Source organism: Argiope bruennichi, chromosome 6, assembly GCF_947563725.1.
Source record: "Argiope bruennichi chromosome 6, qqArgBrue1.1, whole genome shotgun sequence".
NCBI lineage: Eukaryota > Metazoa > Arthropoda > Arachnida > Araneae > Araneidae > Argiope > Argiope bruennichi.
The window spans coordinates 106225054-106252636 of NC_079156.1; the positions used below are offsets into that span (position 1 = coordinate 106225054).

At 39.0% G+C, this 27583-nt stretch overlaps 34 non-coding genes across 34 annotated transcripts; all 34 read left to right on the forward strand.

The window, feature by feature from the left end:
- The first annotated feature begins 1118 nt into the window (after positions 1–1118).
- Positions 1119–1190, forward strand: Trnaw-cca (transfer RNA tryptophan (anticodon CCA)). The gene has a single exon. It is a non-coding gene; the product is annotated as a tRNA-Trp (tRNA).
- A 920-nt stretch (positions 1191–2110) lies between these two features.
- Positions 2111–2182, forward strand: Trnaw-cca (transfer RNA tryptophan (anticodon CCA)). The gene has a single exon. It is a non-coding gene; the product is annotated as a tRNA-Trp (tRNA).
- Positions 2183–2441: 259 nt separating this feature from the next.
- Positions 2442–2513, forward strand: Trnaw-cca (transfer RNA tryptophan (anticodon CCA)). The gene has a single exon. It is a non-coding gene; the product is annotated as a tRNA-Trp (tRNA).
- A 588-nt stretch (positions 2514–3101) lies between these two features.
- Positions 3102–3173, forward strand: Trnaw-cca (transfer RNA tryptophan (anticodon CCA)). Its single transcript has one exon. It is a non-coding gene; the product is annotated as a tRNA-Trp (tRNA).
- A 259-nt stretch (positions 3174–3432) lies between these two features.
- On the forward strand, positions 3433–3504 carry Trnaw-cca (transfer RNA tryptophan (anticodon CCA)). Its single transcript has one exon. It is a non-coding gene; the product is annotated as a tRNA-Trp (tRNA).
- A 1254-nt stretch (positions 3505–4758) lies between these two features.
- On the forward strand, positions 4759–4830 carry Trnaw-cca (transfer RNA tryptophan (anticodon CCA)). The gene has a single exon. It is a non-coding gene; the product is annotated as a tRNA-Trp (tRNA).
- A 260-nt stretch (positions 4831–5090) lies between these two features.
- Positions 5091–5162, forward strand: Trnaw-cca (transfer RNA tryptophan (anticodon CCA)). The gene has a single exon. It is a non-coding gene; the product is annotated as a tRNA-Trp (tRNA).
- A 924-nt stretch (positions 5163–6086) lies between these two features.
- On the forward strand, positions 6087–6158 carry Trnaw-cca (transfer RNA tryptophan (anticodon CCA)). Its single transcript has one exon. It is a non-coding gene; the product is annotated as a tRNA-Trp (tRNA).
- Positions 6159–7078: 920 nt separating this feature from the next.
- Positions 7079–7150, forward strand: Trnaw-cca (transfer RNA tryptophan (anticodon CCA)). The gene has a single exon. It is a non-coding gene; the product is annotated as a tRNA-Trp (tRNA).
- Positions 7151–7409: 259 nt separating this feature from the next.
- On the forward strand, positions 7410–7481 carry Trnaw-cca (transfer RNA tryptophan (anticodon CCA)). Its single transcript has one exon. It is a non-coding gene; the product is annotated as a tRNA-Trp (tRNA).
- Positions 7482–9067: 1586 nt separating this feature from the next.
- Trnaw-cca (transfer RNA tryptophan (anticodon CCA)) lies at positions 9068–9139 on the forward strand. The gene has a single exon. It is a non-coding gene; the product is annotated as a tRNA-Trp (tRNA).
- A 924-nt stretch (positions 9140–10063) lies between these two features.
- Positions 10064–10135, forward strand: Trnaw-cca (transfer RNA tryptophan (anticodon CCA)). The gene has a single exon. It is a non-coding gene; the product is annotated as a tRNA-Trp (tRNA).
- A 592-nt stretch (positions 10136–10727) lies between these two features.
- Positions 10728–10799, forward strand: Trnaw-cca (transfer RNA tryptophan (anticodon CCA)). Its single transcript has one exon. It is a non-coding gene; the product is annotated as a tRNA-Trp (tRNA).
- A 260-nt stretch (positions 10800–11059) lies between these two features.
- Positions 11060–11131, forward strand: Trnaw-cca (transfer RNA tryptophan (anticodon CCA)). The gene has a single exon. It is a non-coding gene; the product is annotated as a tRNA-Trp (tRNA).
- Positions 11132–11391: 260 nt separating this feature from the next.
- Positions 11392–11463, forward strand: Trnaw-cca (transfer RNA tryptophan (anticodon CCA)). Its single transcript has one exon. It is a non-coding gene; the product is annotated as a tRNA-Trp (tRNA).
- A 5986-nt stretch (positions 11464–17449) lies between these two features.
- On the forward strand, positions 17450–17521 carry Trnaw-cca (transfer RNA tryptophan (anticodon CCA)). Its single transcript has one exon. It is a non-coding gene; the product is annotated as a tRNA-Trp (tRNA).
- Positions 17522–17781: 260 nt separating this feature from the next.
- Trnaw-cca (transfer RNA tryptophan (anticodon CCA)) lies at positions 17782–17853 on the forward strand. The gene has a single exon. It is a non-coding gene; the product is annotated as a tRNA-Trp (tRNA).
- Positions 17854–18113: 260 nt separating this feature from the next.
- Positions 18114–18185, forward strand: Trnaw-cca (transfer RNA tryptophan (anticodon CCA)). Its single transcript has one exon. It is a non-coding gene; the product is annotated as a tRNA-Trp (tRNA).
- A 260-nt stretch (positions 18186–18445) lies between these two features.
- Trnaw-cca (transfer RNA tryptophan (anticodon CCA)) lies at positions 18446–18517 on the forward strand. Its single transcript has one exon. It is a non-coding gene; the product is annotated as a tRNA-Trp (tRNA).
- A 259-nt stretch (positions 18518–18776) lies between these two features.
- Positions 18777–18848, forward strand: Trnaw-cca (transfer RNA tryptophan (anticodon CCA)). Its single transcript has one exon. It is a non-coding gene; the product is annotated as a tRNA-Trp (tRNA).
- Positions 18849–19107: 259 nt separating this feature from the next.
- Trnaw-cca (transfer RNA tryptophan (anticodon CCA)) lies at positions 19108–19179 on the forward strand. Its single transcript has one exon. It is a non-coding gene; the product is annotated as a tRNA-Trp (tRNA).
- Positions 19180–20091: 912 nt separating this feature from the next.
- Positions 20092–20163, forward strand: Trnaw-cca (transfer RNA tryptophan (anticodon CCA)). The gene has a single exon. It is a non-coding gene; the product is annotated as a tRNA-Trp (tRNA).
- A 923-nt stretch (positions 20164–21086) lies between these two features.
- Trnaw-cca (transfer RNA tryptophan (anticodon CCA)) lies at positions 21087–21158 on the forward strand. The gene has a single exon. It is a non-coding gene; the product is annotated as a tRNA-Trp (tRNA).
- Positions 21159–21417: 259 nt separating this feature from the next.
- Trnaw-cca (transfer RNA tryptophan (anticodon CCA)) lies at positions 21418–21489 on the forward strand. The gene has a single exon. It is a non-coding gene; the product is annotated as a tRNA-Trp (tRNA).
- Positions 21490–22080: 591 nt separating this feature from the next.
- On the forward strand, positions 22081–22152 carry Trnaw-cca (transfer RNA tryptophan (anticodon CCA)). The gene has a single exon. It is a non-coding gene; the product is annotated as a tRNA-Trp (tRNA).
- Positions 22153–22412: 260 nt separating this feature from the next.
- Positions 22413–22484, forward strand: Trnaw-cca (transfer RNA tryptophan (anticodon CCA)). The gene has a single exon. It is a non-coding gene; the product is annotated as a tRNA-Trp (tRNA).
- A 590-nt stretch (positions 22485–23074) lies between these two features.
- On the forward strand, positions 23075–23146 carry Trnaw-cca (transfer RNA tryptophan (anticodon CCA)). Its single transcript has one exon. It is a non-coding gene; the product is annotated as a tRNA-Trp (tRNA).
- A 922-nt stretch (positions 23147–24068) lies between these two features.
- Trnaw-cca (transfer RNA tryptophan (anticodon CCA)) lies at positions 24069–24140 on the forward strand. The gene has a single exon. It is a non-coding gene; the product is annotated as a tRNA-Trp (tRNA).
- A 259-nt stretch (positions 24141–24399) lies between these two features.
- On the forward strand, positions 24400–24471 carry Trnaw-cca (transfer RNA tryptophan (anticodon CCA)). The gene has a single exon. It is a non-coding gene; the product is annotated as a tRNA-Trp (tRNA).
- Positions 24472–25714: 1243 nt separating this feature from the next.
- On the forward strand, positions 25715–25786 carry Trnaw-cca (transfer RNA tryptophan (anticodon CCA)). The gene has a single exon. It is a non-coding gene; the product is annotated as a tRNA-Trp (tRNA).
- Positions 25787–26046: 260 nt separating this feature from the next.
- Positions 26047–26118, forward strand: Trnaw-cca (transfer RNA tryptophan (anticodon CCA)). The gene has a single exon. It is a non-coding gene; the product is annotated as a tRNA-Trp (tRNA).
- A 259-nt stretch (positions 26119–26377) lies between these two features.
- On the forward strand, positions 26378–26449 carry Trnaw-cca (transfer RNA tryptophan (anticodon CCA)). The gene has a single exon. It is a non-coding gene; the product is annotated as a tRNA-Trp (tRNA).
- Positions 26450–27041: 592 nt separating this feature from the next.
- Positions 27042–27113, forward strand: Trnaw-cca (transfer RNA tryptophan (anticodon CCA)). Its single transcript has one exon. It is a non-coding gene; the product is annotated as a tRNA-Trp (tRNA).
- A 260-nt stretch (positions 27114–27373) lies between these two features.
- Positions 27374–27445, forward strand: Trnaw-cca (transfer RNA tryptophan (anticodon CCA)). The gene has a single exon. It is a non-coding gene; the product is annotated as a tRNA-Trp (tRNA).
- Positions 27446–27583: the final 138 nt, after the last annotated feature.

Genomic DNA, 27583 nt, shown 5'->3' on the forward strand with positions numbered 1-27583 from the left:
TCGCGTAAGGAATATAGTTTTTATCATGTTTCTTTGCTATAGGAGAATCTACTGTGCTGCGTTCGAAATTTATTTCAATTCACATGAATGCTTTAAAGATAACGGTAATCCGACTGTTCGTGTGGCTCGGTGGCGCAACGGTATCGCGTCTGACTCCAGATCAGAAGGCTGTGTGTTCAAATTACGTCCGGGTCAGTGCTTTGTCTTTCATTTCCTTGATGTGTGAGAATTTGATCTTCATTAATCGAAATTTCTTTCCATGCATGTGATTGTTTTAAATAAAAAGGAAAAGAAATATCCCGTCTGGTTCTGTCACGCAAAGATATTGAAATCGCGTAAGGAATATATTTTTTATCATGTTTCTTTGCTATAGGAGAATCTACTGTGCTGCGTTCGAAATTTATTTCAATTCACATGAATGCTTTAAAGATAACGGCATTCCAACTCTTCGTGTGGCTCGGTGGCGCAACGGTAGTCCGTCTGACTCCAGATCAGAAGGTTCCGTGTTCAAATCACTTCCGGGTCAGTGCTTTGTGTTTTAATTTCTTTGCTGTGTGAGAATTTGATCTTCATTAATCGAAATTTCTTTCCATGCATGTGATTGTTTTAAATAAAAAGGAAAATAAATATGGCGTCTGGCTCTGTATCGCAAAGTTATTCAAATCGCGTAAGGAATATAGTTTTTATCATGTTTCTTTGCTATAGGAGAATCTACTGTGCTGCGTTCGAAATTTATTTCAAATCACATGAATGCTTTAGAGATAACGGCAATCCAACTCTTCGTGTGGCTCGGACGCGCAACGGTAGAGCGTCTGACTCCAGATCAGAAGGTTGCGTGTTCAAACCACGTCCGGGTCAGTGCTTTGTGTTTTAATTTCTTTGCTGTGTGAGAATTTGATCTTCATTAATCGAAATTTCTTTCCATGCATGTGATTGTTTTAAATAAAAAGGAAAAGACATATCCCGTCTGGCTCTGTCACGCAAAGATATTCAAATCGCCTAAGGAATATAGTTTTTATCATGTTTCTTTGCTATAGGAGAATCTACTGTGCTGCGTTCGAAATTTATTTCAAATCACATGAATGCTTTAAAGATAACGGCAATCCCACTCTTCGTGTGGCTTGGTGGCGCAACGGTAGCGCGTCTGACTCCAGATCAGAAGGTTGCGTGTTCAAATCACGTCCTTGTCAGTGCTTTGTGTTTTAATTTCTTTGCTGTGTGAGAATTTGATCTTCATTAATCGAAATTTCTTTCCATGCATGTGATTGTTTTAAATAAAAAGGAAAAGAAATATCCCGTCTGGTTCTGTCACGCAAAGATATTGAAATCGCGTAAGGAATGTATTTTTTATCATGTTTCTTTGCTATAGGAGAATCTACTGTGCTGCGTTCGAAATTTATTTCAATTCACATGAATGCTTTAAAGATAACGGCATTCCAACTCTTCGTGTGGCTTGGTGGCGCAACTGTAGTCCGTCTGACTCCAGATCAGAAGGTTCCGTGTTCAAATCACGTCCGGGTCAGTGCTTAGTGTTTTAATTTCTCTGCTGTGTGAGAATTTGATCTTCATTAATCGAAATTTCTTTCCATGCATGTGATTGTTTTAAATAAAAAGAAAAAGAAATATTCCGTCTGGCTCTGTCACTCAAAGATATTCAAATCGCGTAAGGAATATAGTTTTTATCATGTTTCTTTGCTATAGGAGAATCTACTGTGATGCGTTCGAAATTTATTTCAAATCACATGAATGCTTTAAAGATAACGACAATCCAAATCTCCGTGTGGCTCAGTGGCGCACCGGTAGCGCGTCTGACTCCAGATCAGAAGGTTGCCTGTTCAAATCACGTCCGGATCAGTGCTTTGTGTTTTAATATCTTTGCTGTGTGAGAATTTGATCTTCATTAATCGAAATTTCTTTCCATGCATGTGATTGTTTTAAATAAAAAGGAAAAGACATATCCCGTCTGGCTCTGTCTAGCAAAGTTATTCAAATCGCGTAAGGAATATAGTTTTTATCATGTTTCTTTGCTATAGGAGAATCTACTGTGCTGCATTCGAAATTTCAAATCACATGAATGCTTTAAAGATAACGGTAATCCAACACTTCGTGTGGCTCGGTGGCACAACGGTAGCGCGTCTGACTCCACTTCAGAAGGTTGCGTGTTCAAATCACGTCCGGGTCAGTGCTTTGTCTTTCATTTCTTTGATGTGTGAGAATTTGATCTTCATTAATCGAAATTTCTTTCCACGCATGTGATTGTTTTAAATAAAAAGGAAAAGAAATATCCCGTCTGGCTCTGTCACGCAAAGATATTCAAATCGCGTAAGGAATATAGTTTTTATCATGTTTCTTTGCTATAGGAGAATCTACTGTGCTGCGTTCGAAATTTATTTCAATTCACATGAATGCTTTGAAGATAACGGCAATCCAACTCTTCGTGTGGCTCGGGGGCGCAACGGTAGCGCGTCTGACTCCAGATCAGAAGGTTGCGTGTTCAAATCACGTCCGGGTCAGTGTTTTGTGTTTTAATTTCTTTGCTGTGTGAGAATTTGATCTTCATTAATCGAAATTTCTTTCCATGCATGTGATTGTTTTAAATAAAAAGGAAAAGAAATATCCCGTCTGGCTCTGTCACGCAAAGATATTCAAATCGCGTAAGGAATATAGTTTTTATCATGTTTCTTTGCTATAGGAGAATCTACTGTGCTGCGTTCGAAATTTATTTTAAATCACATGAATGCTTTAAAGATAACGGCAGTCCAACTCTTCGTGTGGCTCAGTGGCGCAACGGTAGCGCGTCTGACTCCAGATCAGAAGGTTGCCTGTTCAAATCACGTCCGGATCAGTGCTTTGTGTTTTAATATCTTTGCTGTGTGAGAATTTGATCTTCATTAATCGAAATTTCTTTCCATGCATGTGATTGTTTTAAATAAAAAGGAAAAGACATATCCCGTCTGGCTCTGTCTAGCAAAGTTATTCAAATCGCGTAAGGAATATAGTTTTTATCATGTTTCTTTGCTATAGGAGAATCTACTGTGCTGCATTCGAAATTTCAAATCACATGAATGCTTTAAAGATAACGGTAATCCAACACTTCGTGTGGCTCGGTGGCACAACGGTAGCGCGTCTGACTCCACTTCAGAAGGTTGCGTGTTCAAATCACGTCCGGGTCAGTGCTTTGTCTTTCATTTCTTTGATGTGTGAGAATTTGATCTTCATTAATCGAAATTTCTTTCCACGCATGTGATTGTTTTAAATAAAAAGGAAAAGAAATATCCCGTCTGGCTCTGTCACGCAAAGATATTCAAATCGCGTAAGGAATATAGTTTTTATCATGTTTCTTTGCTATAGGAGAATCTACTGTGCTGCGTTCGAAATTTATTTCAATTCACATGAATGCTTTGAAGATAACGGCAATCCAACTCTTCGTGTGGCTCGGGGGCGCAACGGTAGCGCGTCTGACTCCAGATCAGAAGGTTGCGTGTTCAAATCACGTCCGGGTCAGTGTTTTGTGTTTTAATTTCTTTGCTGTGTGAGAATTTGATCTTCATTAATCGAAATTTCTTTCCATGCATGTGATTGTTTTAAATAAAAAGGAAAAGAAATATCCCGTCTGGCTCTGTCACGCAAAGATATTCAAATCGCGTAAGGAATATAGTTTTTATCATGTTTCTTTGCTATAGGAGAATCTACTGTGCTGCGTTCGAAATTTATTTTAAATCACATGAATGCTTTAAAGATAACGGCAGTCCAACTCTTCGTGTGGCTCAGTGGCGCAACGGTAGCGCGTCTGACTCCAGATCAGAAGGTTGCGTGTTCAAATCAAGTCCGGGTCAGTGCTTTGTCTTTCATTTCTTTTATGTGTGAGAATTTGATCTTCATTAATCGAAATTTCTTTCCATGCATGTGATTGTTTTAAATAAAAAGGAATAGAAATATCCCGTCTGGCTCTGTCACGCAAAGATATTCAAATCGCGTAAGGAATATAGTTTTTATCATGTTTCTTTGCTATATGAGAATCTACTGTGCTGCGTTCGAAATTTATTTCAAATCACATGAATGCTTTAAAGATAACTACAATCCAAGTCTCCATGTTGCTCGGTGGCGCAACGGTAGCGCGTCTGGCTCCAGATCAGAAGGTTGCGTGTTCAAATCAAGTCCGGGACAGTGCTTTGTGTTTTAATTTCTTCGCTGTGTGAGAATTTGATCTTCATTAATCGAAATTTCTTTCCATGCATGTGATTGTTTTAAATAAAAAGGAAAAGAAATATCCCGTCTGGCTCTGTCACGCAAAGATATTCAAATCACGTAAGGAATATAGTTTTCATCGTGTTTCTTAGCTATAGGAGAATCTACTGTGCTGCGTTCGAAATTTATTTCAAATCACATGAATGCTTTAAAGATAACGGCAGTCCCACTCTTCGTGTGGCTCGGTGGCGCAACGGTAGCGCGTCTGACTCTAGATCAGAAGGTTGCGTGTTCAAATCACGTCCGGGTCAGTGCTTTGTCTTTCATTTCTTTTATGTGTGAGAATTTGATCTTCATTAATCGAAATTTCTTTCCAAGCATGTGATTGTTTTAAATAAAAAGGAAAAGAAATATCCCGTCTGGCTCTGTCACGCAAAGATATTCAAATCGCGTAAGGAATATAGTTTTTATCATGTTTCTTTACTATAGGAGAATCTACTGTGCTGCGTTCGAAATTTATTTCAATTCACATGAATGCTTTAAAGATAACGGCAATCCGACTGTTCGTGTGGCTCGGTGGCGCAACGGTAGCGCGTCTGACTCCAGATCAGAAGGCTGTGTGTTCAAATCACGTCCGGGTCAGTGCTTTGTGTTTTAATTTCTTTGCTGTGTGAGAATTTGATCTTCATTAATCGAAATTTCTTTCCATGCAGTTGATTGTTTTAAATAAAAAGGAAAAGAAATATCCCGTCTGGCTCTGTCACGCAAAGATATTCAAATCGCGTAAGGAATATAGTTTTTATCATGTTTCTTTGCTATAGGAGAATCTACTGTGCTGCGTTCGAAATTTATATCAAATCACATGAATGCTTTAAAGATAACGGCAATCGAACTCTTCGTGTGGCTCGGTGGCGCAACGGTAGTCCGTCTGACTCCAGATCAGAAGGTTGCGTGTTCAAATCACGTCCGGGTCAGTGCTTTGCGTTTTAATTTCTTTGCTGTGTGAGAATTTGATCTTCATTAATCGAAATTTCTTTCCATGCATGTGATTGTTTTAAATAAAAAGGAAAAGAAATATCCCGTCTAGCTCTGTCACGCAAAGATATTCAAATCGCGTAAGGAATATAGTTTTTATCATATTTCTTTGCTATAGGAGAATCTACTGTGCTGCGTTCGAAACTTATTTCAAATCACATGAATGCTTTAAAGATAACGGCAATCCAACTCTTCGTGTGGCTCGGAGGCGCAACGGTAGCGCGTCCGACTCCAGATCAGAAGGTTTCGTGTTCAAATCACGTCCGGGTCAGTGCTTTGTGTTTTAATTTCTTTGCTGTGTGAGAATTTGATCTTCATTAATCAAAATGTCTTTCCATGCATGTAATTGTTTTAAATAAAAAGGAAAAGAAATATCCCGTCTGGCTCTGTCACGCAAAGATATTCAAATCGCGTAAGGAATATAGTTTTTATCATGTTTCTTTGCTATAGGAGAATCTACTGTGCTGCGTTCGAAATTTATATTAAATAACATGAATGCTTTAAAGATAACGGCAATCCAAACCTTCGTGTGGATCGGTGGCGCATCGGTAGCGCGTCCGACTCCAGATCAGAAGGTTTCGTGTTCAAATCACGTCCGGGTCAGTGCTTTGTGTTTTAATTTCTTTGCTGTGTGAGAATTTGATCTTCATTAATCAAAATGTCTTTCCATGCATGTAATTGTTTTAAATAAAAAGGAAAAGAAATATCCCGTCTGGCTCTGTCACGCAAAGATATTCAAATCGCGTAAGGAATATAGTTTTTATCATGTTTCTTTGCTATAGGAGAATCTACTGTGCTGCGTTCGAAATTTATATCAAATCACATGAATGCTTTAAAGATAACGGCAATCGAACTCTTCGTGTGGCTCGGTGGCGCAACGGTAGTCCGTCTGACTCCAGATCAGAAGGTTGCGTGTTCAAATCACGTCCGGGTCAGTGCTTTGCGTTTTAATTTCTTTGCTGTGTGAGAATTTGATCTTCATTAATCGAAATTTCTTTCCATGCATGTGATTGTTTTAAATAAAAAGGAAAAGAAATATCCCGTCTAGCTCTGTCACGCAAAGATATTCAAATCGCGTAAGGAATATAGTTTTTATCATATTTCTTTGCTATAGGAGAATCTACTGTGCTGCGTTCGAAACTTATTTCAAATCACATGAATGCTTTAAAGATAACGGCAATCCAACTCTTCGTGTGGCTCGGAGGCGCAACGGTAGCGCGTCCGACTCCAGATCAGAAGGTTTCGTGTTCAAATCACGTCCGGGTCAGTGCTTTGTGTTTTAATTTCTTTGCTGTGTGAGAATTTGATCTTCATTAATCAAAATGTCTTTCCATGCATGTAATTGTTTTAAATAAAAAGGAAAAGAAATATCCCGTCTGGCTCTGTCACGCAAAGATATTCAAATCGCGTAAGGAATATAGTTTTTATCATGTTTCTTTGCTATAGGAGAATCTACTGTGCTGCGTTCGATATTTATTTCAAATCACATGAATGCTTTAAAGATAACGACAATCCAAATCTCCGTGTGGCTCAGTGGCGCACCGGTAGCGCGTCTGACTCCAGATCAGAAGGTTGCCTGTTCAAATCACGTCCGGATCAGTGCTTTGTGTTTTAATATCTTTGCTGTGTGAGAATTTGATCTTCATTAATCGAAATTTCTTTCCATGCATGTGATTGTTTTAAATAAAAAGGAAAAGACATATCCCGTCTGGCTCTGTCTAGCAAAGTTATTCAAATCGCGTAAGGAATATAGTTTTTATCATGTTTCTTTGCTATAGGAGAATCTACTGTGCTGCATTCGAAATTTCAAATCACATGAATGCTTTAAAGATAACGGTAATCCAACACTTCGTGTGGCTCGGTGGCACAACGGTAGCGCGTCTGACTCCACTTCAGAAGGTTGCGTGTTCAAATCACGTCCGGGTCAGTGCTTTGTCTTTCATTTCTTTGATGTGTGAGAATTTGATCTTCATTAATCGAAATTTCTTTCCACCCATGTGATTGTTTTAAATAAAAAGGAAAAGAAATATCCCGTCTGGCTCTGTCACGCAAAGATATTCAAATCGCGTAAGGAATATAGTTTTTATCATGTTTCTTTGCTATAGGAGAATCTACTGTGCTGCGTTCGAAATTTATTTCAATTCACATGAATGCTTTGAAGATAACGGCAATCCAACTCTTCGTGTGGCTCGGAGGCGCAACGGTAGCGCGTCTGACTCCAGATCAGAAGGTTGCGTGTTCAAATCACGTCCGGGTCAGTGTTTTGTGTTTTAATTTCTTTGCTGTGTGAGAATTTGATCTTCATTAATCGAAATTTCTTTCCATGCATGTGATTGTTTTAAATAAAAAGGAAAAGAAATATCCCGTCTGGCTCTGTCACGCAAAGATATTCAAATCGCGTAAGGAATATAGTTTTTATCATGTTTCTTTGCTATAGGAGAATCTACTGTGCTGCGTTCGAAATTTATTTTAAATCACATGAATGCTTTAAAGATAACGGCAGTCCAACTCTTCGTGTGGCTCAGTGGCGCAACGGTAGCGCGTCTGACTCCAGATCAGAAGGTTGCGTGTTCAAATCAAGTCCGGGTCAGTGCTTTGTCTTTCATTTCTTTTATGTGTGAGAATTTGATCTTCATTAATCGAAATTTCTTTCCATGCATGTGATTGTTTTAAATAAAAAGGAATAGAAATATCCCGTCTGGCTCTGTCACGCAAAGATATTCAAATCGCGTAAGGAATATAGTTTTTATCATGTTTCTTTGCTATATGAGAATCTACTGTGCTGCGTTCGAAATTTATTTCAAATCACATGAATGCTTTAAAGATAACTACAATCCAAGTCTCCATGTTGCTCGGTGGCGCAACGGTAGCGCGTCTGGCTCCAGATCAGAAGGTTGCGTGTTCAAATCAAGTCCGGGACAGTGCTTTGTGTTTTAATTTCTTTGCTGTGTGAGAATTTGATCTTCATTAATCGAAATTTCTTTATATGCATGTGATTGTTTTAAATAAAAAGGAAAAGAAATGTCCCGTCTGGCTCTGTCACGCAAAGATATTCAAATAGCGTAAGGAATATAGTTTTTATCATGTTTCTTTGCTATAGGAGAATATACTGTGCTGCGTTCGAAATTTATTTCAAATCACATGAATGTTTTAAAGATAACGACAATCCAAATCTCCGTGCGGCTCAGTGGCGCAACGGTAGCGCGTCTGAATCCAGATCAGAAGGTTGCGTGTTCAAATCACGTCCAGGACAGTGCTTTGTGTTTTAATTTCTTTGCTGTGTGAGAATTTGATCTTCATTAATCGAAATTTCTTTCCATGCATGTGATTGTTTTAAATAAAAAGGAAAAGAAATATCCCGTCTGGCTCTGTCACGCAAAGATATTCAAATCACGTAAGGAATATAGTTTTCATCATGTTTCTTAGCTATAGGAGAATCTACTGTGCTGCGTTCGAAATTTATTTCAAATCACATGAATGCTTTAAAGATAACGGCAGTCCAACTCTTCGTGTGGCTCGGTGGCGCAACGGTAGCGCGTCTGACTCTAGATCAGAAGGTTGCGTGTTCAAATCACGTCCGGGTCAGTGCTTTGTCTTTCATTTCTTTTATGTGTGAGAATTTGATCTTCATTAATCGAAATTTCTTTCCAAGCATGTGATTGTTTTAAATAAAAAGGAAAAGAAATATCCCGTCTGGCTCTGTCACGCAAAGATATTCAAATCGCGTAAGGAATATAGTTTTTATCATGTTTCTTTACTATAGGAGAATCTACTGTGCTGCGTTCGAAATTTATATCAAATCACATGAATGCTTTAAAGATAACGGCAATCGAACTCTTCGTGTGGCTCGGTGGCGCAACGGTAGTCCGTCTGACTCCAGATCAGAAGGTTGCGTGTTCAAATCACGTCCGGGTCAGTGCTTTGCGTTTTAATTTCTTTGCTGTGTGAGAATTTGATCTTCATTAATCGAAATTTCTTTCCATGCATGTGATTGTTTTAAATAAAAAGGAAAAGAAATATCCCGTCTAGCTCTGTCACGCAAAGATATTCAAATCGCGTAAGGAATATAGTTTTTATCATATTTCTTTGCTATAGGAGAATCTACTGTGCTGCGTTCGAAACTTATTTCAAATCACATGAATGCTTTAAAGATAACGGCAATCCAACTCTTCGTGTGGCTCGGAGGCGCAACGGTAGCGCGTCCGACTCCAGATCAGAAGGTTTCGTGTTCAAATCAAGTCCGGGTCAGTGCTTTGTGTTTTAATTTCTTTGCTGTGTGAGAATTTGATCTTCATTAATCAAAATGTCTTTCCATGCATGTAATTGTTTTAAATAAAAAGGAAAAGAAATATCCCGTCTGGCTCTGTCACGCAAAGATATTCAAATCGCGTAAGGAATATAGTTTTTATCATGTTTCTTTGCTATAGGAGAATCTACTGTGCTGCGTTCGAAATTTATATTAAATCACATGAATGCTTTAAAGATAACGGCAATCCAAACCTTCGTGTGGATCGGTGGCGCAACGGTAGCGCGTCCGACTCCAGATCAGAAGGTTTCGTGTTCAAATCACGTCCGGGTCAGTGCTTTGTGTTTTAATTTCTTTGCTGTGTGAGAATTTGATCTTCATTAATCAAAATGTCTTTCCATGCATGTAATTGTTTTAAATAAAAAGGAAAAGAAATATCCCGTCTGGCTCTGTCACGCAAAGATATTCAAATCGCGTAAGGAATATAGTTTTTATCATGTTTCTTTGCTATAGGAGAATCTACTGTGCTGCGTTCGAAATTTATATCAAATCACATGAATGCTTTAAAGATAACGGCAATCGAACTCTTCGTGTGGCTCGGTGGCGCAACGGTAGTCCGTCTGACTCCAGATCAGAAGGTTGCGTGTTCAAATCACGTCCGGGTCAGTGCTTTGCGTTTTAATTTCTTTGCTGTGTGAGAATTTGATCTTCATTAATCGAAATTTCTTTCCATGCATGTGATTGTTTTAAATAAAAAGGAAAAGAAATATCCCGTCTAGCTCTGTCACGCAAAGATATTCAAATAGCGTAAGGAATATAGTTTTTATCATATTTCTTTGCTATAGGAGAATCTACTGTGCTGCGTTCGAAACTTATTTCAAATCACATGAATGCTTTAAAGATAACGGCAATCCAACTCTTCGTGTGGCTCGGAGGCGCAACGGTAGCGCGTCCGACTCCAGATCAGAAGGTTTCGTGTTCAAATCACGTCCGGGTCAGTGCTTTGTGTTTTAATTTCTTTGCTGTGTGAGAATTTGATCTTCATTAATCAAAATGTCTTTCCATGCATGTAATTGTTTTAAATAAAAAGGAAAAGAAATATCCCGTCTGGCTCTGTCACGCAAAGATATTCAAATCGCGTAAGGAATATAGTTTTTATCATGTTTCTTTGCTATAGGAGAATCTACTGTGCTGCGTTCGAAATTTATATTAAATCACATGAATGCTTTAAAGATAACGGCAATCCAACTCTTCGTGTGGCTCGGTGCCACAACGGTAGCGAGTCTGACTCCAGATCAGAAGGTTGCGTGTTCAAATCACGTCCGGGTCAGTGCTTTGAGTTTTAATTTCTTTGCTGTGTGAGAATTTGATCTTCATTAATCGAAATTTCTTTCCATGCATGTGATTGTTTTAAATAAAAAGGAGAAGAAATATTCCGTCTGGCTCTGTCACGCAAAGATATTCAAATCGCGTAAGGAATATAGTTTTTATCATGTTTCTTTGCCATACGAGAATCTACTGTGCTGCGTTAGAAATTTATTTCAAATCACATGAATGCTTTAAAGATAACGGCAATCCAAACCTTCGTGTGGATCGGTGGCGCAACGGTAGCGCGTCTGACTCCAGATCAGAAGGTTGCGTGTTCAAATCACGTCCGGGGCAGTGCTTTGTGTTTTATTTTCTTTGCTGTGTGAGAATTTGATCTTCATTAATCGAAATTTCTTTCCATGCATGTGATTGTTTTAAATAAAAAGGAAAAAACATATCCCGTCTGGCTCTGTCACGCAAAGATATTCAAATCGCGTAAGGAATATAGTTATTATCATGTTTCTTTGCTATAGGAGAATCTACTGTGCTGCGTTCGAAATTTATTTCAAATCACATGAATGCTTTAATGATAACTACAATCCAAATCTCCGTGTGGCTCGGTGGCGCAACGGTAGCGCGTCTGACTCCAGATCAGAAGGTTGCGTGTTCAAATCACGTCCGGGACAGTGCTTTGTGTTTTAATTTCTTTGCTGTGTGAGAATTTGATCTTCATTAATCGAAATTTCTTTATATGCATGTGATTGTTTTAAATAAAAAGGAAAAGAAATGTGCCGTCTGGCTCTGTCACGCAAAGATATTCAAATCGCGTAAGGAATATAATTTTTATCATGTTTCTTTGCTATAGGTTTTGGTTTTGGTTTTGTGTGTTTTTTCTGGCGCAAGAGCCATATTTGGCTATACTGCGCCAATCAAATGGTAAAAGTATAAAATTTGTTTAAAAACACCCATTTATTTAATTAACACAGACATAAAGAAAATTTCTAAAAAAAAAGATTAGAAAATAGTTTTAACCTTTTAAAATTAAAAAACTATGATTCATGAAATTTTGATACAATGATGTAATGTACAAATACACAAAAAGGAATGATTAAAAAGTCTATATACAAGTTAAAAAGTCAATAGCTTTTAAGAATTTAAAAATATTTGTGTGGTATCTTTCACCCACTAAGTCCTGCAATGTTGAAGACAGGGTAAAAAAACGTGCACGGTATGAATTAAAGAGAGGACATTCAATTAGGATATGCCGAATAGTAAAATTAACTTTGCAGCTATTGCACATAGGCGCATTTTCCCCAAATATGAGATGTTTGTGGGTAAAGCGCGTATGTCCTATACGGAGACGTGTTAATTTAACATCCATCTCACGTATAGGATGGACAGGCCAAGGCACAATGTTCGCTTTAATAAAATGTAATTTATTTTCAATCTGCAGATCCCATGATTTTTGCCAGATAGAAGAGAAATGATGAGCAATGGACCTTTTAACATCATTAAAGGGGAGGTCTATACTTAAAGAAGCCAATGCAGATTTTGCAGCCAAGTCTGCCTTCTCAATTCCCAAGATACCGACATGACTCGGAACCCAACAGAAGATTACTTGAAAGCCATCATTCTGAAGCAGGCTCAAAGTGAGAAAAATTTTAATGGCAATCGGATGTATCCGATTGTGGTAATGCGACAGTGTCTCCAGTGCGCTCATGCTATCAGTGTAAATAATAAATTTGTGCTGAGTAAAGGATGAAATTTTCTCAAGTGCGCAGAAAATTGCCACCAACTCAGCAGTAAAAACTGAGCAACAATTATGCAGACGGTGGCTGAGTGTATCAGATGGAAGTATGATGCCGCAACCAGCATAACCATCCGATTTTGATCCATCCGTGAAAATTGGCACAAAAGAAGAATACCGATAGCGATGATATAAAAAGAGCTGTTGGAAGACAACTGGAGCAGTTAATGATTTATCAAAGCCAGTAAAAGGATTCAAAAACGAAAACTGCGGTATATCCCAGGGTGAAAAACTAAAAGTGTCAACAACTTTAACATGAACAGCGTTAAGGTCCGAGTCATTCAAAAGCAATTTAGTTCTCTCACAAAATGGGAGGATGTGAGAGAACGTGCATTATAAAGTCGACGAAGACTAACTGGTAATGGCATGTGGCTCAAGGGATGATTCAAAACAGATTTAATTCGAAAATAAAATATGGCAGACAATTTTTTACGCCTTAAACAAAGGGGTAGCTGATGGCATATAACGTATAGGCTTTCAACCGGAGAAGTACGGAATGCACCTGAACAGATACGCAAAGCAGAATGGTGAATGGTATCCAGTCGCCTCAAAACTGATGGGCAGGCGGAACCATACACCGTACACCCATAGTCAATTCGGGAAAGAATTACTGCTTCGTAAACATGGATTAAGGAGGTTCGATCGGCACCCCAAGATGTTTTCGAGAGCACTTTTAAAATGTTCAATGATTTCTCACACTTCTTCCGTAAATATAAGATATGCGGCAGGAAGGTGAGCTTCCGATCAAGAATCACTCCTAAAAACCGTACTTCGTTCACCACAGGGATTTGAGTATTTCGAATATGTATATTCGGATCAAGGTGAAGCTTTCTTTTCCGGCAAAAGTGGACACATTGGCTCTTCTCCGGAGAGATAGTATGCCCATTGTTATCGCACCAAGATACTAATTTATCTACGGCAGTTTGTAAATTTTGTTCAATTACATTCATATCGCTATCTTGGCATGATATTTGCAGATCGTCAACATAAAGGCTGGCATGTACAGATGAAGGTAAGCTTGTTAAAATTTGGCTAAGATGAACGATAAAAAGCGTGACACTGAGGACACTTCCCTGCGGAACTCCCTCAGCTTGAATAAAAGAATCGGAATAAAAGTTGCCTACACGAACTCTGAAAGTCCGATGAGATATAAAGTTCTGTAAAAACATAGGTAGGTTTCCCCTAAAACCGCAGTTAAAAAGTGTTGAAAGTATTCCAAAGCGCCAAGCACGGTCATAGGCCTTTTCTATATCAAAAAATATGGAGACAAGGTGATTCCTCTTAACAAAAGCGTTACGGATCTGGGTTTCCAGTAAAATGAGATTGTCGAAGGTGGAACGACCTCTCCGGAAACCACTCTGCAACGGCGAGATACATCCTTGTTTCTCCAATTCAAAGATAAGACGAGCGTTGACCATGCGCTCAAAGGTTTTACAAATGCAACTTGTTAGAGCAATTGGCCTGTAGCTCAGAGGATTGGAAGATTCCTTGTCAGGTTTCAGGATTGGAATCACAATAGCTTCACGCCATTGTGATGGGTACTTCTGCTCCGTCCAGATTCTATTAAATAAAAATAGTAGGTTGGTAAGCGAGTTTTCATTCAAATGGCGAAGCATACTATATGTGATTCCATCTGGCCCAGGACTTGTATCACGGGCTTGAGACAAGGCGGCTTTTAATTCAAACATCCTAAACTCACAGTTGTATGGATAGGAACTTCGGTCATTAAAATTCAATGATAACCGTTCCGCTGGATTCTTAATTGCCAGAAATTCAGGACTATAAGAATCCATAGCGGAAACCTGTGCGAATGTATGACCAAGAATATTGGCTATGTCTAATGGGAAAGAGTGCATCTCAGTTCCGGTTTTTAAAACAGGGATGGATGATTCACTATAAATCCCATTAGCAGCCTTTACTTTCCTCCATAAATGTTTACTGGAAGTAGAAGATGTGATTGATGATATAAATTTTATCCACGATTCTCTTTGACTACGTCGGCGAATGCGGCGAGCAAGCGCTTTGGCTCTTTTGAAAGCGACAAGATTCTCTGTTGTTGGGTATCGTCTAAAAATATTCCATAGTTTCTTTTGATTCTTATGGCTGTCGTGGCATTCTTTATTCCACCACGGTTTGTAAAACTTCCTTAGACGCGAGGAAGATTTTGGTATGGTGTTATTAGCGGCTTTTATAATTGTTTGAATGACATGTTGAACTGCTTCTGTGATGTCTGGAATACTGACCATAGCCTGTGAGATGTCTGCTGAGTACATAAACATATCCCAGTTTGCTCGATGGAATAAAAAACGTGGAGGACGCAGAGTCTTATTTCCTCCTTCAGCATATGAGACAATAACTGGAAAATGATCACTATTGTATAGATCATTACTGACTGAAAATTTAAGCAACGGCAAGAGTTCAGGAGAACATATGGCCAGATCAAGTGTATGGAAGCTACGTGTGGGTTCATGGAAGTACGTTCTCTGTTCAGTATTGAGCAGGCAGAGACAGTTGTTAGAAATAAACTGCTCAATTTTCCGCCCTCGAGAGTTTGTACTTTCTGAACCCCACAATGTACTATGTCCGTTAAAGTCGCCCAGTAAGAGAAATGGTGAGGGAAGCTGGTCTACTAGGTTATCAAAATCTTGCTGACATATAACTGCATGAGGTGGTAAGTAAAGACAGCAGACTGTGACTAATGTCCGTACATGAACTTGTACAGCCACAGCCTGTAGAGATGTATGTAGAGTTAGAGGTGTGCTCGGATAAAGGTTAGAAGTGAAAATACAGACACCTCCAGAACTGTGAGATTCTGTGTCTGCATCTTTCCGAACACAGCTGTAACCGCGCAGTTTAATAGGAATGTTTGGTGCCAAAAAGGTTTCTTGAACACCAAGACAAAAGGGATGAAATTTATTAATGATGGACTTGATGTCAGGAAGTTTGGACCGAATGCCACGACAATTCCATGAAAGGAAGGTACCCATTAAGAAATTTTTGTATTAACAGAAAAGTCACTATCAGTTGTTTGAGTTGGCGAGACATCGCAACTCATTTCCAAGTCATCGTCATCCCCTTCAGATGGATGAAGCTCAATGATATCGGGACTTTTGGGTGCGCCACCAAAAATGGATTTGAAATCCTTATGGGCGATACCCTGCGTCGCCAGCCCCAGTGCGACGGAGTTCTGTGTTTTTGATAATTTTAATTTTGAAGCCAACTGTGTCGATGAAGAGCCACGTTTCGCAAGCTTTAATTTCAGTGAATTTTGAGATTTCGAATTAGATTTGGATTTGACTGGTTTGATGTTGTCAGGGATATTTTTTACAGTAGGTTCAATTTCAGATTCAGAGGATTTATCTGTATTTTTGTTTTCGGTGGAGTATTTAACACAATTTTTACAGGAACAATTTGCACAAAACGGTTTTTTTGTTACAGATGCATATGTTAAGCCGGGTGTGGGTGTTTGAGCTAGAACTTTTTTTCTAGCTTCAGGATAGGATAAATTTTCTTTAGTTTTAATTGCTGTTATTTGTTTTTCTAGTTGCCAGCGCTCACAATTTCTGGAAAATGAAGCATGATTGCCTCCGCAGTTTACACACTTTTCTGGTGAGCAACACTGCTGGCTATCATGGCCCTTTTCTGCACAACGGGCGCAAGTGAGGGTCCCACGGCAGTTTGTTTTCGAATGACCAAAACGCTGGCATTGAAAACATCGTAAAGGATTTGGGATATATTGTCGTACGGGTAATTTTATATAGCCTGCGTATAAAAATTCTGGTAATTTCGGACTATGAAAGGTAATAATAAAATGTTTTGTAGGGAGAAGTTGCCCATCCCTGCGAATATTAATTTGGCGCACATTTGTAACTCCTTGTGGCTTGAGTTCCATGGTAATTTCCTCTAGAGGAACGTTAAACAGCTCTCCACATGTAATTACACCCCTTGAATAGTTAAGTGACATGTGGGAGCTTACAGTGACAGGTATTGTTGCCAAAGCTTTTAATTTTATGATTTGCTGGGCTTGCTTTTTCGAGCAGACTTCCACCAGCAAATCACCTGAACGCATTTTGCGGATGGATTGAACTTCACCGACAACTGCTGCTATTGCTTTTTGAACTAGAAAAGGCGAAACATTATTAAAAGTTTCTTGCTTATCAGACACTCTTTTTATTACGAAATATGTATCAAATGGAGTAGGAGATGAAAACTGTATTTGTTTTCGATGCCCACTGAAGGGAGATTTCTTGGAGGAGCCCATGCGATATTAGAGATGATTCGGGTCCGACGGCACCGCCCACCACGGAGCCCAACAAGGGATGGCAGCCACCGGCTCTAGACGTCTAGCCTCGGCACTTACCATAGTGCTAATCGGTTACCTATACGCTCGGAGTTACCCCCGGGGACAGTGACCACCCTTAACGCCAAGCCCAAGGAGTAACCCCTTCGCTTGATCCCTAGCAGACTAGCCACTCAGGTGACTAGCTACCAGCCGATTGATGCACAGGGGACCACAGTGCACCACCCGTCTTTCAAATGGGTCGCCACGCACGGCCAACACGTGGGACATTGGCTGTCCATGAGAAGCAAGAAGCAAACAGAGCGGCGACAGCTTCTCATGGTGAGCTCCCTCGCTTGCCGTCGAGGGAAGGAAAGACACAGCAGAAAGCAGAAGGCGTAGGGGAGAGCGAACTGAAAGGGAGTATAGATCCCTGGGTACCTCGGGATTGGGACACACGTACTCAGCTATAGTAGGTGAGCCCCTGAGGGGATCTTTGCTATAGGAGAATCTACTGTGCTGCGTTCGAAATTTATTTCAAATCACATGAATGCTTTAAAGATAACGGCAATCCAACTCTTCGTGTGGCTCGGTGCCACAACGGTAGCGCGTCTGACTCCAGATCAGAAGGTTGCGTGTTCAAATCACGTCCGGGTCAGTGCTTTGCGTTTTAATTTCTTTGCTGTGTGAGAATTTGATCTTCATTAATCGAAATTTCTTTCCATGCATGTGATTGTTTTAAATAAAAAGGAAAAGAAATATCCCGTCTGGCTCTGTCACGCAAAGATATTCAAATCGCGTAAGGAATATAGTTTTTATCATGTTTCTTTGCCATACGAGAATCTACTGTGCTGCGTTAGAAATTTATTTCAAATCACATGAATGCTTTAAAGATAACGGCAAACCAAATCTTCGTGTGGATCGGTGGCGCAACGGTAGCGCGTCTGACTCCAGATCAGAAGGTTGCGTGTTCAAATCACGTACGGTTCAGTGCTTTGTGTTTTATTTTCTTTGCTGTGTGAGAATTTGATCTTCATTAATCGAAATTTCTTTCCATGCATGTGATTGTTTTAAATAAAAAGGAAAAAACATATCCCGTCTGGCTCTGTCATGCAAAGATATTCAAATCGCGTAAGGAATATAGTTTTTATCATGTTTCTTTGCTATAGGAGAATCTACTGTGCTGCGTTCGAAATTTATTTCAATTCACATGAATGCTTTAAAGAAAACGGCAATCCGACTGTTCGTGTGGCTCGGTGGCGCAAAGGTAGCGCGTCTGACTCCAGATCAGAAGGCTGTGTGTTCAAATCACGTCCGGGTCAGTGCTTTGTGTTTTAATTTCTTTGCCGTGTGAGAATTTGATCTTCATTAATCGAAATTTCTTTCCATGCATGTGATTGTTTTAAATAAAAAGGAAAAGAAATATCCCGTCTGGCTCTGTCACGCAAAGATATTCAAATCGCGTAAGGAATATAGTTTTTATCAAGTTTCTTTGCTATAGGAGAATCTACTGTGCTGCGTTAGAAATTTATTTCAAATCACATGAATGCTTTAAAGATAACGGCAATCCAACTCTTCGTGTGGCTCGGTGGCGCAACGGTAGCGCGTCTGACTCCAGATCAGAAGGTTGCGTGTTCAAATCACGTCCGGGTCAGTGCTTTGTCTTTTATTTCTTTGATGTGTGAGAATTTGATCTTCATTAATCGAAATTTCTTTCCATGCATGTGATTGTTTTAAATAAAAAGGAAAATAAATATGGCGTCTGGCTCTGTCTCGCAAAGTTATTCAAATCGCGTAAGAAATATAGTTTTTATCACGTTTCTTTGCGATAGGAGAATCTACTGTGCTGCGTTCGAAATTTATTTCAAATCACATGAATGCTTTAAAGATAACGGCAATCCAACTCTTCGTGTGGCTCGGTGGCGCAACGGTAGCGCGTCTGACTCCAGATCAGAAGGTTGCGTGTTCAAATCACGTCCGGGTCAGTGCTTTGTCTTTCATCTCTTTGATGTGTGAGAATTTGATCTTCATTAATCGAAATTTCTTTCCATGCATGTGATTGTTTTAAATAAAAAGGAAAAGAAATATTCCGTCTGGCTCTGTCACGCAAAGATATTCAAATCGCGTAAGGAATATAGTTTTTATCATGTTTCTTTGCGATAGGAGAATCTATTGTGCTGCGTTCGAAATTTATTTAAAATCACATGAATTCTTTAAAGATAACGACAATCCAAATCTCCGTGTGGCTCGGTGGCGCAGCGGTAGCTCGTCTGACTCCAGATCAGAAGGTTGCGTGTTCAAATCACGTCCGGGACAGTGCTTTGTGTTTTAATTTCTTTGCTGTGTGAGAATTTGATCTTCATTAATCGTAATTTCTTTATATGCATGTGATTGTTTTAAATAAAAAGGAAAATAAATATGGCGTCTGGCTCTGTCACGCAAAGATATTCAAATCGCGTAAGGAATATAGTTTTTATCATGTTTCTTTGCTATAGGAGAATCTACTGTGCTGCGTTCGAAATTTATTTCAAATCACATGAATGCTTTAAAGATAACGGCAATCCAACTCTTCGTGTGGCTCGGTGGCGCGTCTGACTCCAGATCAGAAGGTTGCGTGTTCAAATCACGTCCGGGTCAGTGCTTTGTCTTTTATTTCTTTGATGTGTGAGAATTTGATCATCATTAATCGAAATTTCTTTCCATGCATGTGATTGTTTTAAATAAAAAGGAAAATAAATATGGCGTCTGGCTCTGTCTCGCAAAGTTATTCAAATCGCGTAAGAAATATAGTTTTTATCACGTTTCTTTGCTATAGGAGAATCTACTGTGCTGCGTTCGAAATTTATTTCAAATCACATGAATGCTTTAAAGATAACGGCAATCCAACTCTTCGTGTGGCTCGGTGGCGCAACGGTAGCGCGTCTGACTCCAGATCAGAAGGTTGCGTGTTCAAATAACGTCCGGGAAATTGCTTTGTGTTTTAATTTCTTTGCTGTGTGAGAATTTGATCTTCATTAATCGAAATTTCTTTCCATGCATGTGATTGTTTTAAATAAAAAGGAAAAGAAATATTCCGTCTGGCTCTGTCACGCAAAGATATTCAAATGGCGTAAGGAATATAGTTTTTATCATGTTTCTTTGCTATAGGAGAATCTACTGTGCTGCGTTCGAAAATTATTTCAAATCACATGAATGCTTTATGGATAACGGCAATCCAACTCTTCGTGTGGCTCGGTGGCGCAACGGTAGCGCGTCTGACTCCAGATCAGAAGGTTGCGTGTTCAAATCACGTCCGGGTCATTGCTTTGTCTTTTATTTCTTTGATGTTTGAGAATTTGATCATCATTAATCGAAATTTCTTTCCATGCATGTGATTGTTTTAAATAAAAAGGAAAATAAATATGGCGTCTGGCTCTGTCTCGCAAAGTTATTCAAATCGCGTAAGAAATATAGTTTTTATCACGTTTCTTTGCTATAGGAGAATCTACTGTGCTGCGTTCGAAATTTATTTCAAATCACATGAATGCTTTAAAGATAACGGCAATCCAACTCTTCGTGTGGCTCAGGGGCGCAACGGTAGCGCGTCTGAATCCAGATCAGAAGGTTGCGTGTTCAAATTACGTCCGGGTCAGTGCTTTGTGTTTTAATTTCTCTGCTGTGTGAGAATTTGATCTTCATTAATCGAAATTTCTTTCCATGCATGTGATTGTTTTAAATAAAAAGGAAAAGAAATATCCCGTCTGGCTCTGTCACGCAAAGATATTCAAATCGCGTATGGAATGTAGTTTTTATCGTGTTTCTTTGCTATAGGAGAATCTACTGTTCTGCGTTCGAAATTTATTTAAAATCACATGAATGCTTTAAAGATAACGGCAAGCTAACTCGTCGTGTTTCTCGGTGGCGCAACGGTAGCGCGTATGACTCCAGATCAGAAGGTTGCGTGTTCAAATCACGTCCGGGTCAGTGCTTAGTGTTTTAATTTCTTTGCTGTGTGAGAATTTGATCTTCATTAATCGAAATTTCTTTCCATGCATGTGATTGTTTTAAATAAAAAGGAAAAGAAATATCCCGTCTGGCTCTGTCACGCAAAGATATTCAAATCGCGTAAGGAATATAGTTTTTATCATGTTTCTTTGCTATAGGAGAATCTACTGTGCTGCGTTCTAAATTTATTTCAAATCACATGAATGCTTTAAAGATAACGGCAATCCAACTCTTCGTGTGGCTCGGTGGCGCAACGGTAGCGCGTCTGACTCCAGATCAGAAGGTTGCGTGTTCAAATCACGTCCGGGTCAGTGCTTTGTCTTTTATTTCTTTGATGTGTGAGAATTTGATATTCATTAATCGAAATTTCTTTCCATGCATGTGATTGTTTTAAATAAAAAGGAAAAGAAATATTCCGTCTGGCTCTGTCACGCAAAGATATTCAAATCGCGTAAGGAATATAGTTTTTATCATGTTTCTTTGCGATAGGAGAATCTACTGTGCTGCGTTCGAAATTTATTTCAAATCACATGAATGCTTTAAAGGTAACGACAATCCATATCTCCGTGTGGCTCGGTGGCGCAACGGTAGCGCGTCTGACTCCAGATCAGAAGGTTGCGTGTTCAAATCACGTCCGGGTCAGTGCTTTGTGTTTTTATTTCTTTGCTGTGTGAGAATTTGATCGTCATTAATCGAAATTTCTTTCCATGCATGTGATTGTTTTAAATAAAAAGGAAAAGAAATATCCCGTCTGGCTCTGTCACGCAAAGATATTCAAATCGCGTATGGAATGTAGTTTTTATCATGTTTCTTTGCTATAGGAGAATCTACTGTGTTGCGTTCGAAATTTATTTAAAATCACATAAATGCTTTAAAGATAACGGCAATCTAACTCGTCGTGTTTCTCGGTGGCGCAACGGTAGCGCGTCTGACTCCAGATCAGAAGGTTGCGTGTTCAAATCACGTCCGGGTCAGTGCTTTGTCTTTTATTTCTTTGATGTGTGAGAATTTGATCATCATTAATCGAAATTTCTTTCCATGCATGTGATTGTTTTAAATAAAAAGGAAAATAAATATGGCGTCTGGCTCTGTCTCGCAAAGTTATTCAAATCGCGTAAGAAATATAGTTTTTATCTCGTTTCTTTGCTATAGGAGAATCTACTGTGCTGCGTTCGAAATTTATTTCAAATCACATGAATGCTTTAAAGATAACGGCAATCCAACTCTTCGTGTGGCTCGGTGGCGCAACGGTAGCGCGTCTGACTCCAGATCAGAAGGTTGCGTGTTCAAATCACGTCCGGGTCAGTGCTTTGTGTTTTAATTTCTTTGCTGTGTGAGAATTTGATCTTCATTAATCGAAATTTCTTTCCATGCATGTGATTGTTTTAAATAAAAAGGAAAAGAAATATCCCGTCTGGCTCTGTCACGCAAAGATATTCAAATCGCGTAAGGAATATAGTTTTTATCATGTTTCTTTGCTATAGGAGAATCTACTGTGCTGCGTTCGAAATTTATTTCAAATCACATGAATGCTTTAAAGATAACGGCAATCCAACTCTTCGTGTGGCTCGGTGGCGCAACGGTAGCGCGTCTGACTCCAGATCAGAAGGTTGCGTGTTCAAATCACGTCCGGGTCAGTGCTTTGTCTTTTATTTCTTTGATGTGTGAGAATTTGATCTTCATTAATCGAAATTTCTTTCCATGCATGTGATTGTTTTAAATAAAAAGGAAAAGAAATATCCCGTCTGGCTCTGTCACGCAAAGATATTCAAATCGCGTATGGAATGTAGTTTTTATCATGTTTCTTTGCTATAGGAGAATCTACTGTGTTGCGTTCGAAATTTATTTAAAATCACATAAATGCTTTAAAGATAACGGCAATCTAACTCGTCGTGTTTCTCGGTGGCGCAACGGTAGCGCGTCTGACTCCAGATCAGAAGGTTGCGTGTTCAAATCACGTCCGGGTCAGTGCTTTGTCTTTTATTTCTTTGATGTGTGAGAATTTGATCATCATTAATCGAAATTTCTTTCCATGCATGTGATTGTTTTAAATAAAAAGGAAAATAAATATGGCGTCTGGCTCTGTCTCGCAAAGTTATTCAAATCGCGTAAGAAATATAGTTTTTATCTCGTTTCTTTGCTATAGGAGAATCTACTGTGCTGCGTTCGAAATTTATTTCAAATCACATGAATGCTTTAAAGATAACGGCAATCCAACTCTTCGTGTGGCTCGGTGGCGCAACGGTAGCGCGTCTGACTCCAGATCAGAAGGTTGCGTGTTCAAATCACGTCCGGGTCAGTGCTTTGTGTTTTAATTTCTTTGCTGTGTGAGAATTTGATCTTCATTAATCGAAATTTCTTTCCATGCATGTGATTGTTTTAAATAAAAAGGAAAAGAAATATCCCGTCTGGCTCTGTCACGCAAAGATATTCAAATCGCGTATGGAATGTAGTTTTTATCATGTTTCTTGCTATAGGAGAATCTACTGTGTTGCGTTCGAAATTTATTTAAAATCACATAAATGCTTTAAAGATAACGGCAATCTAACTCGTCGTGTTTCTCGGTGGCGCAACGGTAGCGCGTCTGACTCCAGATCAGAAGGTTGCGTGTTCAAATCACGTCCGGGTCAGTGCTTTGTCTTTTATTTCTTTGATGTGTGAGAATTTGATCATCATTAATCGAAATTTCTTTCCATGCATGTGATTGTTTTAAATAAAAAGGAAAAGAAATATCCCGTCTGGCTCTGTCACGCAAAGATATTCAAATCGCGTATGGAATGTAGTTTTTATCGTGTTTCTTTGCTATAGGAGAATCTACTGTTCTGCGTTCGAAATTTATTTAAAATCACATGAATGCTTTAAAGATAACGGCAAGCTAACTCGTCGTGTTTCTCGGTGGCGCAACGGTAGCGCGTATGACTCCAGATCAGAAGGTTGCGTGTTCAAATCACGTCCGGGTCAGTGCTTAGTGTTTTAATTTCTTTGCTGTGTGAGAATTTGATCTTCATTAATCGAAATTTCTTTCCATGCATGTGATTGTTTTAAATAAAAAGGAAAAGAAATATCCCGTCTGGCTCTGTCACGCAAAGATATTCAAATCGCGTAAGGAATATAGTTTTTATCATGTTTCTTTGCTATAGGAGAATCTACTGTGCTGCGTTCGAAATTTATTTCAAATCACATGAATGCTTTAAAGATAACGGCAATCCAACTCTTCGTGTGGCTCGGTGGCGCAACGGTAGCGCGTCTGACTCCAGATCAGAAGGTTGCGTGTTCAAATCACGTCCGGGTCAGTGCTTTGTCTTTTATTTCTTTGATGTGTGAGAATTTGATCTTCATTAATCGAAATTTCTTTCCATGCATGTGATTGTTTTAAATAAAAAGGAAAAGAAATATTCCGTCTGGCTCTGTCACGCAAAGATATTCAAATCGCGTAAGGAATATAGTTTTTATCATGTTTCTTTGCGATAGGAGAATCTACTGTGCTGCGTTCGAAATTTATTTCAAATCACATGAATGCTTTAAAGGTAACGACAATCCATATCTCCGTGTGGCTCGGTGGCGCAACGGTAGCGCGTCTGACTCCAGATCAGAAGGTTGCGTGTTCAAATCACGTCCGGGTCAGTGCTTTGTGTTTTTATTTCTTTGCTGTGTGAGAATTTGATCGTCATTAATCGAAATTTCTTTCCATGCATGTGATTGTTTTAAATAAAAAGGAAAAGAAATATCCCGTCTGGCTCTGTCACGCAAAGATATTCAAATCGCGTATGGAATGTAGTTTTTATCATGTTTCTTTGCTATAGGAGAATCTACTGTGTTGCGTTCGAAATTTATTTAAAATCACATAAATGCTTTAAAGATAACGGCAATCTAACTCATCGTGTTTCTCGGTGGCGCAACGGTAGCGCGTCTGACTCCAGATCAAAAGGTTGCGTGTTCAAATCGCGTCCGGATCAGTGCTTTGTCTTTTATTTCTTTGATGTGTGAGAATTTGATCTTCATTAATCGAAATTTTTTTCCATGCATGTGATTGTTTAAAATAAAAAGGAAAAGAAATATTCCGTCTTTCTCTGTCACGCAAAGAATATTCAAATCGCGTAAGGAATATAGTTTTTATCATGTTTCTTTGCGATAGGAGAATCTACTGTGCTGCGTTCGAAATTTATTTCAAATCACATGAATGCTTTAAAGGTAACGACAATCCATATCTCCGTGTGGCTCGGTGGCGCGTCTGACTCCAGATCAGAAGGTTGCGTGTTCAAATCACGTCCGGGTCAGTGCTTTGTGTTTTTATTTCTTTGCTGTGTTAGAATTTGATCGTCATTAATCGAAATTTCTTTCCATGCATGTGATTGTTTTAAATAAAAAGGAAAAGAAATATCCCGTCTGGCTCTGTCACGCAAAGATATTCAAATCGCGAATGGAATGTAGTTTTTATCATGTTTCTTTGCTATAGGAGAATCTACTGTGCTGCGTTCGAAATTTATTTAAAATCAAATGAATGCTTTAAAGATAACGGCAATCTAACTCGTCGTGTTTCTCGGTGGCCCAACGGAGCGCGTCTGACTCCAGATCAGAAGGTTGCGTGTTCAAATCACGTCCGGGTCAGTGCTTTGTCTTTCATTTCTTTGATGTGTTAGAATTTGATCTTCATTAATCGAAATTTCTTTCCATGCATGTGATTGTTTTAAATAAAAAGGAAAAGAAATATCCCGTCTGGCTCTGTCACGCAAAGATATTCAAATCGCGTAAGGAATATAGTTTTTATCATGTTTCTTTGCTATAGGAGAATCTACTGTGCTGCGTTCGAAATTTATTTCAAATCACATGAATGCTTTAAAGATAACGGCAATCCAACTCTTCGTGTAGCTCGGTGGCGCAACGGTAGCGCGTCTGACTCCAGATCAGAAGGTGGCGTGTTCAAATCACGTCCGGGACAGTGCTTTGTATTTTAATTTCTTTGCTGTGTGAGAATTTAATCTTCATTAATCGAAATTTCTTTCCATGCATGTGATTGTTTTAAATAAAAAGGAAAAGAAATATCCCGTCTGGCTCTGTCACGCAAAGATATTCAAATCGCGTAAGGAATATAGTTTTTATCATGTTTCTTTGCTATAGGAGAATCTACTGTGCTGCGTTCGAAATTTATTTCAAATCACATGAATGCTTTAAAGATAACGGCAATCCAACTCTTCTTGTGGCTCGGTGGCGCAACGGTAGCGCGTCTGACTCCAGATCAGAAGGTTGCGTGTTCAAATCACGTCCGGGTCAGTGCTTTGTCTTTTATTTCTTTGATGTGTGAGAATTTGATCTTCATTAATCGAAATTTCTTTCCATGCATGTGATTGTTTTAAATAAAAAGAAAAATAAATATGGCGTCTGGCTCTGTCTCGCAAAGTTATTCAAATCGCGTAAGGAATATAGTTTTTATCACGTTTCTTTGCTATAGAAGAATCTACTGTGCTGCGTTCGAAATTTATTTCAAATCACATGAATGCTTTAAAGATAACGGCAATCCAACTCTTTGTGTGGCTCGGTGGCGCAACGGTAGCGCGTCTGTCTCCAGATCAGAAGGTTGCGTGTTCAAATCACGTCCGGGACAGTGCTTTGTATTTTAATTTCTTTGCTGTGTGAGAATTTGATCTTCATTAATCGAAATTTCTTTCCATGCATGTGATTGTTTTAAATAAAAAGGAAAAGAAATATTCCGTCTGGCTCTGTCACGCAAAGATATTCAAATCGCGTAAGGAATATAGTTTTTATCATGTTTCTTTGCAATAGGAGAATCTACTGTGCTGCGTTCGAAATTTATTTCAAATCACATGAATGCTTTAAAGATAACGGCAATCAAACTCTTCGTGTGGCTCGGTGGCGAAACGGTAGCGCGTCTGACTCCAGATCAGAAGATTGTGTGTTCAAATCACGTCCTTGTCAGTGCTTTGTGTTTTAATTTCTTTGCTGTGTGAGAATTTGATCTTCATTAATCGAAATTTCTTTCCATGCATGTGATTGTTTTAAATAAAAAGGAAAAGAAATATCCCGTCTGGCTCTGTCACGCAAAGATATTTAATTCGCGTTAGGAATTTAGTTTTTATCATGTTTCATTGCTATAGGAGAATCTACTGTGCTGGGTTCGAAATTTATATCAAATCACATGAATGCTTTAATGATAACGGCAATCCAACTCTTCGTGTGGCTCGGTGGCGCAACGGTAGCGCGTCTGACTCCAGATCAGAAGGTTGCGTGTTCAAATCACGTCCGGGTCAGTGCTTTGTCTTTTCATTTCTTTGATGTGTTAGAATTTGATCTTCATTAATCGAAATTTCTTTCCATGCATGTGATTGTTTTAAATAAAAAGGAAAAGAAATATCCCGTCTGGCTCTGTCACGCAAAGATATTCAAATCGCGTAAGGAATATAGTTTTTATCATGTTTCTTTGCTATAGGAGAATCTACTGTGCTGCGTTCGAAATTTATTTCAAATCACATGAATGCTTTAAAGATAACGGCAATCCAACTCTTCGTGTGGCTCGGTGGCGCAACGGTAGCGCGTCTGACTCCAGATCAGAAGTTTGCGTGTTCAAATCACGTCCGGGTCAGTGCTTTGTCTTTTATTTCTTTGATGTGTGAGAATTTGATCTTCATTAATCGAAATTTCTTTCCATGCACGTGATTGTTTTAAATAAAAAGAAAAATAAATATGGCGTCTGGCTCTGTCTCGCAAAGTTATTCAAATC